Source organism: Drosophila serrata, unplaced genomic scaffold (assembly GCF_035046125.1).
Source record: "Drosophila serrata isolate PLE 108 unplaced genomic scaffold, ASM3504612v1 contig_128, whole genome shotgun sequence".
NCBI lineage: Eukaryota > Metazoa > Arthropoda > Insecta > Diptera > Drosophilidae > Drosophila > Drosophila serrata.
Genome location: NW_028257026.1, coordinates 218387 through 237272, shown reverse-complemented (window position 1 = coordinate 237272; position 18886 = coordinate 218387). Strand labels below are relative to the sequence as shown.

At 39.3% G+C, this 18886-nt stretch overlaps 2 long non-coding RNA genes and 1 pseudogene across 3 annotated transcripts in view; 1 reads left to right on the top strand and 2 right to left on the bottom strand.

Annotated features, from left to right (window-relative positions):
• LOC147644617 (uncharacterized) overlaps window positions 1-18886 on the bottom strand; it is a 323333-nt pseudogene that overhangs the window by 226925 nt on the left and 77522 nt on the right.
• Window positions 330-2258, bottom strand: LOC147644619 (uncharacterized). Its single transcript, XR_015270191.1, has 2 exons — window positions 1793-2258; window positions 330-1732 (listed from the first exon to the last, which is right to left on the bottom strand). It is a non-coding gene; the product is annotated as an uncharacterized LOC147644619 (long non-coding RNA).
• Window positions 4690-18886, top strand: part of LOC147644614 (uncharacterized) — a 212046-nt gene continuing 197849 nt past the window's right edge. The window contains exons 1-3 of one of the 2 annotated variants that reach the window (XR_015270189.1): window positions 4740-4851; window positions 5037-5282; window positions 8158-8362. This is a non-coding gene — a long non-coding RNA (uncharacterized LOC147644614). Of the gene's footprint in view, window positions 4852-5036; window positions 5283-8151; window positions 8363-18886 lie in introns of both variants that reach the window. The other variant, XR_015270188.1, reaches the window with a different exon arrangement.

Here is an 18886-nt window from a genome sequence, read left to right as displayed (position 1 = left end):
TCCATTTGCGGGATGCTGTGATGAATGCTGCAACTCTTTTGAAGGATGGTAAAACTACTAATTCTATTTCTAAACTTCCACTATCCGTCAATCTTGAACAACAATCTACATGTTCAAAACGCAAAAATGGACCTATTGGTAAATTACTACAAGAGGCATCATTGATTATGTGGGACGAATGCACGATGAGCCATAGAGCACATATAGAGGCCGTGAACAGAACCTTACAGGATCTAAGGAACTCCTCTGCCGGCCCGTCCCGGCTTCGCACGGGCGTAAAACATTACATTTAGATTTGTCAATTTTAACACATTCATAATAATAATAATAATATGACACATATTCATCCTTTATTTTTTTGTTTTTTTTTTTCAATTATTGAGGTCATAACCCTAAAAGAAAATACATTTATTTTGTTAGAGCTTCTCTGTAAACAATATTTGATGTTGTTTTATTTTGTGGCAGCAAAATAAATTGATTTTCAGGGGCTCCTACTCGCGATAGACTAACATACAGTTGACCATTAGTAAAACATTTATTTCGCAGATCGATCCCTACTAATTCGAAGGTTTGGCCTTGGGACTTGTTAATTGTTAATGCGAAAGATGTTTTTACCGGAAATTGAAGCCGTTTAAATGGGATTGGCAGATCAGTTGGGATCATCGGTATCCTCGGTATATGAGCTAGTTGACCACTTGCTGGGCCAGTGATAATAGTTGCTACTATTAAATTGTCCTTTAACTCCTTAATAAGCAGCCTCGTCCCATTACACATGCTCGGAGGGTTTAAATTTCTTAAAAGCATGATTGGGATTCCGATTTTTAACGTCAATTCATGGGGTGGCAGTCCAGAAGGGTTCAACGAATTTAAAAATTCCTGTTTATAATTTACTGCATCTTCAATATTCGTTACAGTGTCGATCGATTTGTATGTTTTTGTTTGGCCGGGGACTTTTTGAACAATCAGATTATTTATTTCATTGACAGTATCATTCTTAGGTGATACTATAGCCCGAGAACACAGCCAATGGAAGTCTCTTTCGTGCAAATTCTCGATATCAGGGTATACAGAATCTATTAAATTTTCCAAATTATCGAGTATTTGGCCTAGAGACTCATCCAGAAGAATGTCTCATTGACCGCTTAAATTTGGAGTTTGAAAAATTACTTCCCCAAGTTTTAGCAGTTGCTGTGGGAAATCGCTATCAGTGATTCCATGAAGATTAGCTCTCATATTTGTCCTTAATTTTAACGTTTCAATCGTAGTCCATATGGGAGACGATTTCAAGCATGCCTTGATGATATCTGCTCGCGTGCCTCTGTTAATAACGGGGAGAGTCTGTCGAAAATATCCAGCAAATACAAAAGTAATCCCGCCCATGACTGCAGAGGAGTTCCTTAAATCCTGTAAGGTTCTGTTCACGGCCTCTATATGTGCTCTATGGCTCATCGTGGATTCGTCCCACATAATCAATGAGGCGTCTTGTAGTAATTTACCAATAGGTCCATTTTTGCGTATTGAACATGTAGATTGTTGTTCAAGATTGACGGATAGTGGAAGTTTAAAAGTAGAATGAGCAGTTTTGCCATCCTTTAAAAGAGTTGCAGCATTCATCACAGCATCCCGCAAATGGATATATTCCTCGGACCGAAGTTTCGTCTGATTCAATCTAAGAGGCCTGACAGTATATGCAGACCTGATGCATCCGGCCAATAACGACATTCGATTCGAGCTGTAATCAATAGTTGGATTATATCTGATCTTCTGCAAGCTGTAAACGCGCTTCAGCTACCCTTGCCCTGTCGCGTTCATTATTTTGAGAGTGAATCAAATCGATTGCTGCAGAACGCGACTGTCTAACTTTTAATCGTTTTCTCTCAAGCCTATCTGCCCGTCTTTCTGCTGATTCTTCATAGTGCATCTGCATTGCTCTCAGCCGCTCAGTCTCTCGGATGGAGGCCCGTTCTTCGTCAGTCATATTCGTAATCTTACGTCTTTTTGCTTCTGTATTGCGATTACGACGACCCAAACTCGACTTCTTGGGTGGCATGACTTCGTTTCTTACTGAACCTGAACAAAAAAATAAAATTTCCTTATTTCAATATGTTTTGAATGTTTGACAGGAAATGCTTTGGCTGCCTGTAGAGGGCGGTAGATGACTCTCCATTTTATTTAGAAAACGTTTGTATGGGAAATAGAAAAATACTGTTTTGAGGATTTTCCCGGCAATTAATCGAATTTTTCTCACCTTTTAAACCTTCCCTAGACCTCCACAAATAATTTAAGACCAAGATAAGATAAATCCGTTCAGCCATTCTCGAGTTTTAGCGAGACTAACGAACAGCAATTCATTTTTATATATATAGAAGATAATTATTAATATAGGGATACATTCACATATTTAATTATGTAGCTGAAGTGGCCTGAGGTGTATGGACACAGTGGCAGATGGCCTAGCTAGTGGGTTCAAACACAAATTTAAATATGTGTTAAGAAATAAGAATTTGCTGTGAGGGCGATATCGCACTGAACAATGTAAACAATATAGCGTGCAGGTCCAAATTTTTTGCATTGAAAGAGTGCGTTCAGCACTATCGATCTCCACATCTTCATATACACATCTGGCATTATTTTTTTTCCTATAGAGTGTAGAAAGGCGGCAAGGCAAAATAGCATTGGCCTATCAGCATCTGCGTAACGTAGTAATCAAAGTTTCCGTGATTCCTTGCGGTCCATGCTACCAGCTTTGGTAACAGCCTAGCTGTCCATCTGCCTTGTGCTCCAGCTGCCATTGTCGCCTTTGTTGGAAGATTGCTTCTCTTGTCGCTCGATGAAGGCTTCTGGCTGTTTCCTCTCATAGATCTTTTTTCGCGCTTTGGCCATGGTTCTTTGCATCCCCAGTAGAGGTTTTGACCTGCGGGTTGTCTCAAGACCAGACCTCACACCCGTACAGCATGATTGAGTTGTTCATCTCCATTAAAAATTACCGTCTTGATTGTAAGGGGCCTTTACGTTTGCCATGATTCTGCTAAGCGCTTTTGCAGTCTCGATCGCCCGCTTCTTCGTTTCTTGTCTGTATGCACTGAATGTCAGTTTTGAGTCCAATCTAACTCCTAGAGATACTTTATAACCTTCTGGGTTCTTATTAAGTTTTCCGCACACTCTCATGCATATATTTAGAGGGATCTTTTTTCTGCAGGCTAAAATTAGCTCCGTTTTTTCGACAGCCAGTTTCAGATCGTCTGAGTTCAGCGAGCTTTTTACATTTCTCTACCGCTTTGTTTTAATACAGTAGTGTTGGTTGATAGTTCTTTATTATCCTCAGGTGTCCTGAAATTTGAAATCGCCCTTTTAAAGCATCTATTTTTTGTATCCAATTTAACGGTGTTGATTGCGTTTCTAACGTCTAGTGCTGCTAGGAGAACTACATGTCTCGAGAAGTGGTTGCGTCATTGGCTAATGAGCGCTTGGTTAACGACTTCTTGGATTGTCCCAATGGTCGACCTGCCTGGTCTAAAGACATATACTACAGCCAGTTAATGCTAACGTCGTTGCAGAGGCGATTTCTCCTTTTTGCTTTCCCCCAACTTCTAGCCCTCGTGAGGTGGCTTCTGTTTTTGATGCCCGCTTCTCTAAGAGCTTTTATCTCTTCTGTCCACCAATACGCATCTTGTCTTTGTCTGCGAAGATTGCCCATTTTTGGCATTGCAGCGTTGCAGGCCTGTGTTATGGCTGCCATGTTTTTGCTAACTATGTTACCGCCGCTATGTAGGGTCTATCTTGCGTCAATTTCTTGTATCTGCCATGCTTTGTCTAGTCGCTTCAGGTTCCATCCTATTCTCGTTGGTTCTATTGTATTCTACCACACTCATGAGCTCTTGAGTTAAAGTCTCCTGCTATTATAAGGTTTCCTGCCATTTGCCTTGCGTTGTCTTTAATACAGTCAAGTTTCGTCTGGAAAGTCTGAAAGTCGTCACTTGGGGTAAAATAACAACTGAATTGTCCAGTTTCTTATTTATGCTAGATATCCTTTTTTGTCGATTTTGTGTGAAAGAGTGGTTGGGTCCGGGATCCAAATTGCCGCCGTCTTTGTGTCTTCTTTAAGCAAGACGCCCTCCTCCCGTTTCCTATACTATTTTCTAATATTAACAACGTCAATTTGGTTTTCCAACACAATTTGCAGCAGATCATTTGCCGTTCTGCTTCGATGCATATTTACTTCAAGAATCTTCATGCGTTTCCTTTTCTGGCCTTATTGGGGTAGTGCGGTGCAGATACAGCATCTCCGAAGTTTAATAATAATAATAATAATAATTATAATATTAATAGCAGTGACATAACCATGAATTTTTCCCATTGGCGTGTAAAATTTCGCGACAACCGTAAGCTACACATATTAGTTTGGTTTTTAAAATAATGTTTATGCTTTGACAAATTTTAAAATATCTGTTTTTTAAAGCTCACACCTTTGTATAATGAAAAATATAACAGAATTTCTGAAAATATAACAAAATCTGATTATAATCGAAAAATAAAAGAAAGGTAATCCGAAGGTGGAGTGAATACAATACACGTCCGTCACACAGATTTATACCTTCAAAAAAACTTCGTTATATATGTAGCAACAAACTATTATCGGTAGGTACATGAGTTTTTACTGTTATTTGATTTATTCCGAATAGTCCGAGTACTTGTAAGAAACGCCGAAGTTTAATAAGTGCACCGGATTTCTTAACTCTAAAGACCACCCTAATGACATATTTCATATATGTCAAATATTAACCAAATAAAAATAACAATAAAATTTAGTTTTTGAAAACGATTATAACGTCAACGGATTTGAAAAAAAAAGTAATTTAACTAATCAAATTTACGTGTTTTACTGGTGATAAATTTAATAATTGTTTAATGTGTATACCATTATATGTAATTGTATGACAATTCAATACAATGATATATAATATATAAAATAATATAATGATTTTAAGTTTTGTGTACTAAATAAAGTAACAAATTAAAAATAATCAATGTTCCAGCATCGTCAATCTGTGTGCCCGAAAACGAAAACAGCGTGGCGGAAACCTCAAATTGTGCGTTGTTATCCCACTGCCACAATTTTAGATACATATGTACATACATATGTACATATATCTTAACTTCCCTAAACAGGAGTACAGAATACGGTTAAGATACGTTGAAGAGTTCTGCGGTGGAAATGCAATGAAGCAAAAAAAACTACAACCCTATTTAAATAATTATGTAGTAGTTTTAATGGGTTATAGGTATTTATTCAATATAGTTTGTGGGCATATATTAATTTTAACAAGAAAAGATGATAACTTCCGCACGCCGAAGTTTATATACCCTTGCAGATAGAACATCGGTCACTAGGAATTAATATAATATAAATTATATGTATTTATTTATAATTCCAACTTTCATTTCATTCGCCTTTACATTTCATATTTTCAGTTTTACATGCACAGTTTTGCATTTTCATCTACATCAAACGATCGTTTGTATGCCAGCTATGTGATATAGTCGTCATATTTTCATAAAATTTAAAAGTTTCAAAGAATAGAAGTAGAAGAAAATAACACCTTTATTGTCTACATGAGTTTGTACTTTTATCAGAAGAGACTTAGCAGCTTTTAAATGATCACATTAAATGATATTTCTTATTTCTTGTTGGGTAGTAGTTTAACTCAAGAACACAGTTTGGTCATATAATTGGCACAAATTTTTATTTATTTATTTATTTTTTTTATTTATTTCCCGAAATGTGAGCTACTTAAAAAAAAACTTTATATATATGCTGGACTTATACTTCTTAGACTTTAGACTATTAATTGTCCCGTTATATTTTTCACTGTTCCTTAAATTTTCTATTTCGTTCAAGAACTGACGTTTAAAGGTGGTCACATAATTGGCACACTTTGATAAAAATTAAAACTTTTATGTAAAAAACGCATTTTTTCACACTTTCTGCCATTTTTATCATTTTTTAAATTTAATTTTAATTTAATTTATGTTATTTGCTCTACATTTAAGCAAAAAACTTGTACTTTAAAAGGAGAAAGGATTATTTATAATCTAAAGGAATTCTTCCAAAAACGAGATAAAATAGGTAAAATCATGGATAATTTTTGAAAGAGGGAAAACAATGAAATTTCATTAGTTAATAAAAATTATTTTTTATTTAACCCAATAAAATATTTGAAAGCAAAGGCCTCGAAACTGACTTAGGCCTTGGAAAGGACTATAGTTCGAAAGAGCAAAAATTACCCTTTTTCAGACTGCTCGTAAACTTATGATTGAAATCTTAAATAAATCCAACAAGAAACAATTAAGGAAACTTGTTTCATGAAGAATAAATGAAGCTGGGCTATATCGACGCATACCAAGAAGGATACAGCTCCTATCAATGGCAAATATTAAAAAGCGTTTGTTCTTTGCAAAGACACAAAGTGAGAGTCACTTCATTTTGGAAAAAAAATTGTATAAAGTTATGAAAACAAGTTAAATAGGATTGGACCCAATGGGAAAACATTTATTGGACGGCTCAAAGGCTTAATCCTTAATCCGAGATACCACACAAAATCAGTTGAGCGTGGGAAAAGCAAAATAAAGTATTGGGCTGCATTTTCTAGGCTTGGTATGGTCCCGATCGTCCGAATAAATGGGATTAAAGATTGATTTTAATAATATCCGTGCAAAGTGGATCCTTCTGAGGGATAACGATCCAAATCATTCATCAAGTTTCGTATAAAAGAGGTTTCGGAAAGAAAAACTTTAAGTTAAGCCAGCACAAGGTTCAGACCTGAACCGTATCAAGAACTATTAGAATGATTTACAAGTGGCTTTTGGCCAGAAAAAAAATTAACAAGAAAGGAAGCTAATTTCGGCACGCCGAAGTTTATATACCCTTGCAGATTGAACTTCTATGACTTGGAATCCATACAATACAAATTATATATATTTGTGTTAAAAAACAATGAAGTAATACCTGCTTTCATTTCATTCACTTATACATATTTGCAGTTTTACATTCACAGATTTGATCAAACGATCATTTGTATGGCACCTACATATATGATATCGTCGCCCGATTTTTACAATTGACACAAAAATTTGAGACTAATATAAAATGGCTATACCTCAAATTTGATGACAATCTGTTGAAAACTGACAAAGTTATAATTTTTAATTGTATTAATTTCTCGATCGTTCCTATGGGAGCTATATGATATAGTAGATGGATTTTCATAAAACTTAACACAAAATTGAAGAGTATAATAAAATGGCAATACCTCAAATTTGATGAAATTCTGTTGAAAGTCCGATTTTATAAAATTTTACACAAAATTGAAGAGTATAATAAAATAGCTATAATTTAAATTTGATCAAATTCTGTTGAAAACTGAAAATGTTATAATTTTTTTTTGTAAAAATTGTCTGATCATTCCTATGGCAGCTATATGATATAGTCGTCCTATCCGGCCCGTTCCGACATATATACGAGTGAGAGTATATATAAGACTAAGTTTCATTCAGATAGCTTCAAAACTGAGAGACTAGTTTGCGTAGAAACGGACAGACGGACAGAAGGACTGACGGACAGACGGACATGGCTAGATCGACTCGGCTGTTGATCCTGATCAAGAATATATATACTTTTTATGGTCGGAGGTGCCTCCTTCACTGCGTTACAAACTTCTGACTGAAATTATAATACCCTGCAAGGGTATAAAAATAAGTATGATTTGTGGGTTGGGGGAACGTTGACAAAGTCTGGTGGAGTTTATTAGCCAAATATTTTAAAAAGATATTCAAAATAGTGATTACAGTACTTAAAAGAAATTCAAAGTATTATTTTTTCATTGAAAATACTATTAGTTGATCTATATAACCGTTTAAATGAACTTGTGCCAATTATATGACTACCAGGTTTTTTTCTTTTTTGTATATTTTTGGAAATATCTCAAAAAATTTAATTTTTCTTCGAAGTTCGAAAAAGTAAATTAAATAGACTACAATCAATTAAAAAACATAAGAAACTTATATTTTTGCTGAAGAAATTTTTTCTGCCAATTATATGACCATAGCTGTAAATTACTCTTTTTCGAGATTTTATTAAAAATTAAAAGAAAGTTACAGATATATGATTTTATTATAAACAAAGTTTCTGCGAAATGTGCATGCTAACTGGTGCGAATACGTGACCAATCGTGGGATTCTTTTACGATCAGAAATTCCACATGTGTGCCAATGCATCGTACCGTGTGTTCCAAGTATATTTTGGTAGATGGACATCAGAAGCGACCTTCTTAAGAAATTGTCGGCGAACAGATTTTGACAATAGGTAAGCATATCGAAGATTAATTTAAGAGGCATATATTTTATCTCCACACTACGTCCTTAAATACAAAAAAAGTTCAAAAATAAATAAAATAAAATAATAACTACGACAAAGTCCCTCGCAGCAGTCTCAGGTGATGGTAAGCCGGATGGCTTGTATACGTCTAATATAAGTTCCGGGTTGCTAACGCGAACAATCGCAAGAATCTGTTTATAGGCTGACCGCAGTTTATGGTTGCGGCCAACTGGATAGTAAGGTAAGGACGACTACGATGGAAGGGGAACTGCACTCCCTATACTGCTTAACTAAGATTATAATAAAAGGTTTAACGGCTATTTGCCGGAGTTATCTGTCATAAGAGCTTTTGCTCTTTATTGTATGAATATCGAAAACGAACTGAACTTAAAAGCTAACAAAAGTGAGCCTCATAGCGGACTCGCAAATATTCAGATTCTGCCGGCTATGCATGAGCTTCCGGCCAAAGTGCTCATCCGACTATCGGTCGTTGTATTTAACTTAGTAGGCTACACCCTCCTTAGAATTGAGGACGCCCTGGCAGCCCTATTTGAGCTTTCTTCTCTTTACTGTACTGCAGATCTAATGGCCCTTGTGGCTCGTTGAAAGGTTAGGCCAATGCAGATTAAAGCATAACAAATTGCTTTATGACTTACTCAGTAGCTGCAAATATCCACCCAGAACTCCTCCCCGCCAATAGTTGGCGTCTTTTAAAATCATTGCCAGAAGATAGGTGTTTTGAGCCTATCCAGCTCCTTAACAAATCTGCAGCGGATTCACATGTAAAAATTCTTGGTATCCAATGGAATCCCGAAAAGGACTTCATGTATCTCGGTCTCAAGGAATGCGAAACGACTATTTTACCGACAAAACGAGAACTCTTGTCGCAATTATCGAGAATCTATTATCCGCTTGGGCTTATAGCGCCGGTCACAGTTTTAACTCAAGCTTATTTTTCAAGAAAGCTGGACAAGTGTACTACACTTGGATTAGCCAATTCCCTGCAGTCCTACGCTTGCGCCGGAAAACCTTGGTGGAGAACCTGCCATCGCTATTTAGCTTCACCATTGCGAGACGTAGAACTACACGGACTCGCAGATGCATCCACGCACGCCTACGGTGCGGTTGTCTACACTCGGGTTGCAGTTGGATGCAGTTTTCAAATATCCCTACCCAAAACTAGGGTAGCTCCGATCAGGCCAGTCTCGATCCCACGTTTGGAACTGAATGCTGCGCTACTAATTTCCCTATTGCTTACTGTTGTGAAAACATCACCTACAATTCCTATTTTTAGCACGAGCTGCTGGAATGATTCAGAAATTATGTTACTCTGGCTATCAGCTCCACCACGACATTGGAACACATACGTGTGCAACCGGACATCGGAGATCCTTAACGACTTTCCCCGTAACTGCTGAAAACATGTTCGTACTGAAGGCAACCCGGTGACTGTGTCTCTCGAGGACTTCATTCGTCAAAGCTTCTAGAGCGCCGGCTGTGGTGGAAAGGTACGTCTTAGTTGGCCGCACCAACTTCGGATTGAACACCTTCCACAAGCAAGTTCAGCGTATCTTTAAATTTCGATGTCAACGGCGAAGAACATACTATAAAACCTACGACTCTGCATAACTTTCTTGATGAAAGTTTTAACGATTTACTTATCCACAAATTCTCTACCTGGACACGTATCTAGTTACTGTTATCGCTTTATTCACACTCTTCGATCTCATCATAGGAATTCTTCACCATTCCAAAGAGCTGCTGGCAGCACGACTCCGACTTATTCGACATGTGCTACAAAATTCTTTTCCAGAGAATATGCGCAGCTAGAGAAAAGACGCTACCATAATGCAAAATCCCATGATTTGCTATTCCTGTGCCTCACTACAAAGGCACTCCACATCGAGCTTGTGAGTGATCTAACTACAAATTCCGCCATTCAACGATTCATTGCCCGCCGAGCGAAGCCTACTGACCTTTATTCGGACAACATACCCACATTTCATGGCGGCAAGCAGACTCTAGATGACATGAGCCGCCAGGCCATCGAGAATTAGGTGGTTTTTTCGCCAATGAAGGCATTTCTTGGCAATTTATATCTGCTTCTGCTCCCCATTTTGGCGGGATGTGGGAAGCCGGAGTCCTTTTTATCAAACTTAATATGCGTCGGATACTTGGATCGAAGGCTCTAAACTGTATTGACGCAAATTGAAACCATTCTGAATTCCCGCCCACTGTGCCCCAATGGGGATACTTCGTTGGATCCGCTGACGCCTGCACATTTTTTGACTGGAGCTCCATGCACAACATTTCCTAAACCTTGCCGTCTGTATACGCAAATTAATCGGTTGGAGAGGTGGAATCAGCTACAAGCCATGGTCCAAGTTTTTTGGAAATGTTGGCATATGGAATACCTGACATCGCTTCACGAACTTACCAAATGGCATCTAGAAACATAGAATTTGAAGATCCACATACTGGTAGTCCTCAAGGAACCTATTCTACCACCCTCTAAATGGATCCTTGGACGTATCATCGAGGTGCACCCAGGATTGGATGACAAGGTCCGGGTCGTAAAGGTGAAAACTGCCCACGAATAATTTAAACGCCCAATTTCCAAGGACAGCGGTCCTGCCTCCGTGCTGAACGACCGTTCAGTGGGGCCCGTATGTTTGGGAACGAGACACCCTGCATATTTGTTTTTGTTTCGTTGCTTTGTCCGCCGCTTATCAGCGGAATCAATTCGAGCTTCCCGCCGCTGCACTTGTTATAGAGCTTATCTAGTACTTTTCCATAAACTTCTAAGTCCTAACTATAACTTGTTTACATCTTCGACTTAACTTGTCGTATGATGTGCAAGCTTTTTTTAATCACATTTTTTCTCTCAATGCAACCAAACACATGGCGGTCGTCTAAATCAATTTGGGTTTCGAAATTTAACCAATAAATAAAATAAAACAGTAAAACTAGTGGATTCGTTTATGAACAACATGTTTGAGATCAGCTGTTTCTGCTACCGTTCTCGTCCCCCCAAAATATAAAATTTAAATTTTTCGTCATTGCGCTTGGGAACAGTAGCACACAAATATTCACGCACTCACGCACTTGGTTGTTCTTGTGTTTACTTATACAATCAAGGGTTAGGTTAGATAAGGTTTCAGTGGTGAGGCCCAAAAACAAGAGCCTCCAAGTAGAGCTAAGCTCCCTTTTGTTCCACTTCCTCAGTTTGTTGTCGGTGGTCCTGATCGCAACCAGAGTCAGTGAAGAAACCTAGGATTGCCAATATCTTCAGCTTTCCTATTCTTCCACGTGACTCCATCTGGTAGGCACCAAAGTGGCGAAGTCTGATGTGATTCAGCGCTGGGCAGAATCAGAGCAGATGTTCCGGTGTCTCTGTAGGTTGATTACAGCTTCTACAGATTGTATTATGCGGCAGTCCCATCTTCATTGCATGCGATCCGATCGCCCAATTTCCCGTGGTGACTGCCGTGATCCTGCTGATATCCCGTTTGCTGATGGATTGCAGTTCACTGGTTCGTTTTGTGTCGTACCTCGGCCAACATTTCCTTGACCTTCTGTGATCGCTCTTACTTAGTCATTTCTTGTTAGCTATTTGCTTGAAGTGGTCATGGACCCTCGTCAAGATCACTTTTAGGGAGATCGGTAATTCGATGTCCGTACTTAGCCATGGCGAGCCTGCACGGGCTAGTTCGTCTGCCTTTTCGTTCCGCGGATCTCGCTGTGTCCCGGAACCCAGGTTACTTGCACCTCATTTTTATCAGCAAGTCTATTAAGGGCCTTCTTGCATTATGTCACTAGCCTTGAGTTTGTTTTCACGGGAGCTAGGGATTTTATAGCCGCTTAGCTATCCGAGTAGATACGCACTTTGGAGTCCCTGAGGTCCTGCCCTAAGGAGAGTTTGACTGCATCCCTTATGGCTAATAACTTAGCCTGAAAGACCGTCGCTGAGTCTTGGTGATTGAATGCCTCTTTAATTCCCCAATTCTCAGCGAAGATCCCAGCCCCTACGCCACAACTCATTTTGGAGCCATCGGTGTAGAGGGACACCTGGTTCTCTACTACCACTTTGTCCCTGCTCCAGTCTTCCGTTGTTGGTTCTGAGGTCGAGAATGCGTTCCCGAAGTTCAACTCCGCGGTCATGTAGTCTGTTTTTTCGTTTGCCTTTATTCCGTTGCTTTCAAGAATCTTGCCGTGCCCGGTGCCGTATTTCCTCCAGCAATTGCTTGCCTTCAGTCTTACTGCGCTCTGTGCTGCAATGTCCTTCACGAACAGTTATATCGGCATAATATTCAGGATAGCGTTGAAGGTAGCCGCGGGGTATGAGTGCATTGCACCAACGGCCCCCGCACTCGCTGTCCATTGTATCCATGTCAGCTTCGTTCTGTTGTAAGCCCTAGTTAGTGCCGGCCACCACACTAGGGCTCCGTATGTTAGTATTGGCCGTACCACTGCTGTGTAGAGTCATAAAATTATCTTTGGGTGCAGTCCCCATTTGTTCCCAAACATTTTCCTGCAGGAGTAGAAGGCAATGCTTGCCTTCCTCACTCTTTTTGTTTAGTTTTCCTTCTATGAGAGCTTTTTGTCCAGAATTACACCTAGATACTTCACTCGCTCCGTTAGTTTTAACTCCATGCCGTTTACACTGGGCATGTTGAAGGGTGGTATCTTGGTTCTTCTTGTGAAGAGAATTAGTTCTGTCTTAGTGGTGTTGATAGCTAGTCCGCAGGTATTTGACCATCTATTTAATCGACCTAGCACACCTGTCATTATTTCGCTAATAATGTCAGGGTATGGTCCTGATACTAGCAGTACTACGTCGCCTGCGTATGCAACTGCTTTAACTCCACCCGTATTGAAATCTGTCAATATGGAGTTCATATTTATGAGCCAGAGTAGGGGCGATAGAACCCCGCCCTGAGGTGTGCCTCTCTTCACAGTCCGCGTGAGGTGAGTGTCACTCAGTTCGGCTGTGATCGTCCTGATCTTTAGCATAACCTCTATCCATTCTCTGTATCATACCGATGTCGAAATCCCTCTCCCTTAGAAGGATCGTGAAATTAGCTGAAGCCTTCAGAAAGGCAATCACCTTGGCGTGGTCGGTTTGCCCCTTCGGTAACCAGATCCGAGCTCTGGGTCTCCTTGGGATCTCCCTGGCATAGACCAGCCTAATCTTAAGGCCAGCCCAAGTGTAGCTAATTTTAGCCGCACACTCCGCGAGGAAGCTCCGAGAGAACAAGTCGTCACACCTGATGACTCGGTGCCCCCTGACCACGTCTGAGGAGTCGAAGGAGGGTTACCATGTCGGCCAACTTTGCCTCAATCTCCTCCCACTTCTCCGACAGCAGGCGACCATCGTCATGGTGCTCATCCAGAGCCATAGCCAGAGAGTCTCTGGCCACCTCGCTAAACTTCTTTGCCTTACTGACAAAGTTTGTGGATGTCGTCTTGCCCTGTGCGTCCTTCGCCCTCTTTGGTGCGCTTTCCCTCACTTCCTGTGCACGAATGCGCTTAGCCTTTGAGGAATGGAACTCCCACGGGCTTGCCGATTTGTATGCCTCAAATTCCGCGATCTCCGCAAGGAATTTGGCCTTGTCCTCGGCGTCCCGAGGGTCGGACTTGCCCTCAGCCTCGTTCTTGGCTATCTTGCCGAGAACATAGCGGGCTCTGTTGACCCTCGCTCGTCTTTGGATTTGCGACATCTTCTCCATCTCTGAGGTGGTGCCCAACTGAGCCGTGTGTGTGAACCCGTGTGTTTTGGTTGGGGAGTGCTACTTGCTCTCCCCTCGGATTGCGACTCTTCTATGTCGGTCTCCGATACTATGTGAGATGCCGCGTTTAATTTCGGGCTCAGCATCTCCTTCTCGTCCATCTTCGACTGTTTTTGGGATTTATCCTCTCCCGGGAGTTCCGAAGCTCGGTTTTGCTTTTCGTTTCAATACATGAACGCCCTCTTTGCTCGACCTGGCAAGCGCAGCGGGCCAGAGGGGGTTTGGAGCTTTGAAGAGGTCGACCGCAGCTTCGCCCCAAAACTGCGGCAAGGCCACTTACGATCCAGCTTTGCCTGGCCCTGGGAAGGCTCCGTACAGACACAGCTGGATTAACCCCTCAGCTGCGAGCCTGGAAGTCAGTGTGCACGGGTCGCGTCACACACCAGACTTGTGGGGAGGCTGATTAAAGAGCCTAAGTCCGCCCGACTACAATTGGTCAGCATCCCCGGTCAAAGCTCGACTGGGGACCTGCTTCCAGCCGCCATCACTTGGAGAGTATAGTCGGACTACCGATGGTGTAGACAGTTACGGCAGATGGCACGTTCATTCGTTGATCCGTTGATTTGGCTGACGGCCAAATACAATCAAACGCATTCTATTTTAGATTTTTACGCTCTCAACTTTGTGAGAGCAGGGAGAGCGCCATTGTCATTTGAATCAAAAAATTATCATCATTTTGCAAAACGAATGTCTAGTCATAAGGCATCATGTAAACTGTATAGTCTTTGATATTACGGAGCTAACAGAGTCCCTCCACAGAGATCCATATGCCTTCCTCCATCTGTTGAACGGATGTTTTGCAAGGTTTTGCCGTTCCGAAATTTCTCACATTCTTATCCATCCAAATTTAATGGACTCAACTTTGAAATCTTTTTTTGTCGGGATAAATGTACCATTTTCTATGAAAATGTATGCAAATATGATAAGGAATGAGCAAAATACGGAAGAAGCCAAAGTTCAAAGAATGCCTAAGAAACTTGTCGGTGTTTCCGGTATATTCTAAAATTATCTCTCATTGTTTGATTTAAAACTCCAATTTCTCTTCTGGGCAGTTGCTCTTTATTAAAGAAAAATCATTCGAGATTTTAAAATGTTTCTCCTTTTTTTTGTTGTTGAAAAGGCGATAGTAGTTTTTAATTTATTCCGCAATGGCTGGTTAAAGGCTTTGTTTGTATTTTAGATAAAACACAGCTTTTCAATCAGCGGTTATCAGATGGAGGATGTGGATGGAAAACAGGGTTTCACATCCCAACTCACACAGGTAAACTGTGTGTTGCTAATGTTGATGAATTATTGATGAATTGTTGATGAAATGTTGATAAAATTTTGATAAAATGTTGATGAATTGTTGATGAATCATTGATAAAGTTTGTTCACACATGAACACGTATATATAAGAAAATTATGTAAAAGGATCGAGCCGCAGCACTGCACTATTTAGCGTTTGCATATATATATATATATCGGACCATAAAACATAATTATACCTGCGATGCAATGGGACCTCCTGCGAGTGGTCACCACATGTTTGTGTAGATAAGGATACCGGGCAGCGGAAATTTCCCGCTTGTACCTGAGTGGGTTTATCTAAAAATAAGTCTATGCGATATTCATGTTAGCCACATAAGCTAGGACTTTAAGAAAATAAATGAGTTTGAAATTATAACTCAGCAAATGAAGACGTGTTTTATTTGGCATAGCTCTTTCATTTTGGTCCTTCGGCCACTCTGCAACTTTCCCCCCTGTGGTAAGAGGTTCAGAGTTTTTTTAAACCAGCACCTTCAAATACGAAGGCTGCAAAAATAACTATCTCTTGTTTCCCCCCACCCGTGGAAGAATAACTATAAAGCAAAAAGATATACAAGAGTCTTTTATGTTTTTTAATACACACCATTTAGTCTTAAAATATAGCTAAAGGTTGCTGTGCTACCATTCGAATATGGTAAGGCGTGCTGAGGCCATATTAACATCAGTAGTGAATGTGCTTAAAAATACATAAATAAAAGTGCATAAAATAAAAAAAAAAAAGATTGTGAAAACAATTTCCAATCCAAGTGGACATCGAAAAGTGAAAAATTGGGCCGCAAAAAGATAATAACATCGGCAGCTAAAAAAATAAAATCTAAAAAACACCAACGATCCACAACAGCGGCAAAAATACGGCGGCAGCAGGGACAGCCGTAGATACAAATCAACAGCGGCGACAAATCAGCAGCGGCGACTACGACATCGGCGGCGACTACAGTGACAGCAGTGACAGCACCGGATAAGTCCCACTTTAAAATATTTAATATTTAAATTGTTACTTACTTAGTATATATAAGTAATATAAGAACATAGTAAATTTAAACAAAGATAAAAGAAAAAATCGCAATTTTGTCCGCTAAAAATAATATTAAAAAGAAAAATGCTGTCAGAACAAATTTTAAACCTTCTAAAAAGGCAGGCTGAATTAAATAAGACATGTGGGGATATAGTAGCCAATTGCCATGAAGGTAGGAGAATTTCAAACAATGATGTACAGTTGTTAAATGACTTAGAGAGGGAGTTTTTAACGAACCACAATATGTTGGTAAGGCTAGGGCCCATAGACCATGAATATTTCACTAAGAAAAAATATGAAAAGGTAATAGATTTATTAAAGGAAGTTAGAGCCGCTTATGACCAAAGTAGGTCAACAACAAAAGAGGTGCAATCCATATTTGAACAAAAGGTTAATCAGTTAAAATCATATTTAGAAGAAACATATTTAGAAATTCAAAATAAAAAACGAGAGACCTTGAGAATAAGAAAAAACAAAATTCATTTCCTCTGGCAAAATATTGCCGAACTTAAAACAAAAATATGATCTTGTATCCTTGAGGTCGAATTAACCCTTAGCGAGTTAGAATTTGACATTCAAAATATATCTTCTGAAGTTAACGAACAGATGAAGGAAAAAGTAGATGTAAAATTGGAGGGTATGAGTAAAATTTCAGATTTACATATTCTACCAAAAATCGAGGTACCCACATTTGGCGGCGATTCAAAAGAATGGGACCTTTTTCAAGAATTATTCGTTGAATTAATACATTCAAGGGAGAGTCTCAGTACCTCCTTAAAATTCAATTATTTGAAGTCTGCCTTAAAAGATGAAGCGCGAAACGTGGTCGCTCATCTTTTAATGGGCTCTGCAGAAAATTACGAAGCCGCTTGGGACCTTCTAACCAAGCGGTACGAAAATAATCGTAAGATTTTCTCGGAGCAGTTTAATCGGTTGATAGATTTGACAATTTTAAATATTGATTTCGTCAGACAGATCCGATATTTTATTGACACCATTAATGAAGCAATACACATCCTTAAACTCAAGGCCAATCTAACGGATGAGGTGGACGTGTTATTTGCTCATATGGTGCTCAGAAAATTTAATACACATACTCTTCAATTATATGAGAGTCATGTAAAAAAGACCAAGGACATCCAGAAATTATCGGATGTTATGGATTTTTTGGAGCATGGATGGATTTATGGAGAAAAACCTGTAAACAAAAATTTCTCAAAAAACTTAAACTCTCCCAAAAATTTTAATAATACAAATAGAAATAATGTGGTTAATACAAGTGAAAGGTGCCACATCTGCAAAGTGATGGGACATTTATTAAACCAATGTTACAAGTTTAGAGGGATGAATCCCACAGAGCGATTAGAAATCGTAAAGAAATTACAAATTTGCACAAGATGTCTTAAACATTCTGACAGTGAAAGATGTACCAGCGAATATATATGTCCGCAATGTAATAGAAGACATAATTCTATGCTACATATCAATGCTCAAAAAAGAGAAAAAGTCAATACTTGCGTGACTTCTGCTCAAACGCTGCTTGCGACAGCAAAAATTAAAGTTAAATCGGCTAATGGCGATTTTGAAATTTTAAGGGCACTAATAGATAGTGGCTCACAAAAAACCATAATATCAGAGGAGGCAGCACAGAATTTTAAAGCTGCCAAGAATCAAATCAAAAACTGAAATTAGTGGAATTTCGTCTACAGGAACAAGTGTGTCAAAATACAAAATGAAACTTGTGATAAACGGCTTTAACTCAAAGAAGCCATTGGTGACTGAGGCAATAATATTGCCAAAGTTAATGAAAATGAGATAAATGTAGACAAATCAAAATGGCATAACTTTGCATTAGCTGACCCAGACTTTAATAAGCCAAGTCAAGTTGATGTGATTATTGGAGCGGATTTGTATACACATATCATAAAGAGGTTTGGCAAAAATTAATGGGTTGTTATGCCAAAATACGAATTTTGGGTGGATTATCTCTGGGTGCACCAAATCTAAGGGCACCCGTTCAATAGTTGCAACTACCATTGAAGTGGAAAACAAAGAAAAATCTGATATTGAAACAGAAATTTGCAAGAATAATTTTATTAATGGAACAAATTTTGTAGGCGCCGCTAGAAAGTTGGATGAACAGTTGGCAGTGGCCATTCAAGAAGATTCCTAAGTTGCATCCCAACTCGGGAAAGAAGGAATTGAGTGGCATTCTATTCCCCTGGCAGGACCTCACTTTGGAGGTATCTGGGAGGCTGGTGTAAAATCAGTCAAATACCATCTTAAACGAGTTATTGGGGACGGAAGTTTGACGTACGAAGAGATGTCAACTTTGTTATGCCAGATTGAAGGAGTTTTGAACTCACGTCCTCTATATTTATCAGACAACGATATAGAAGA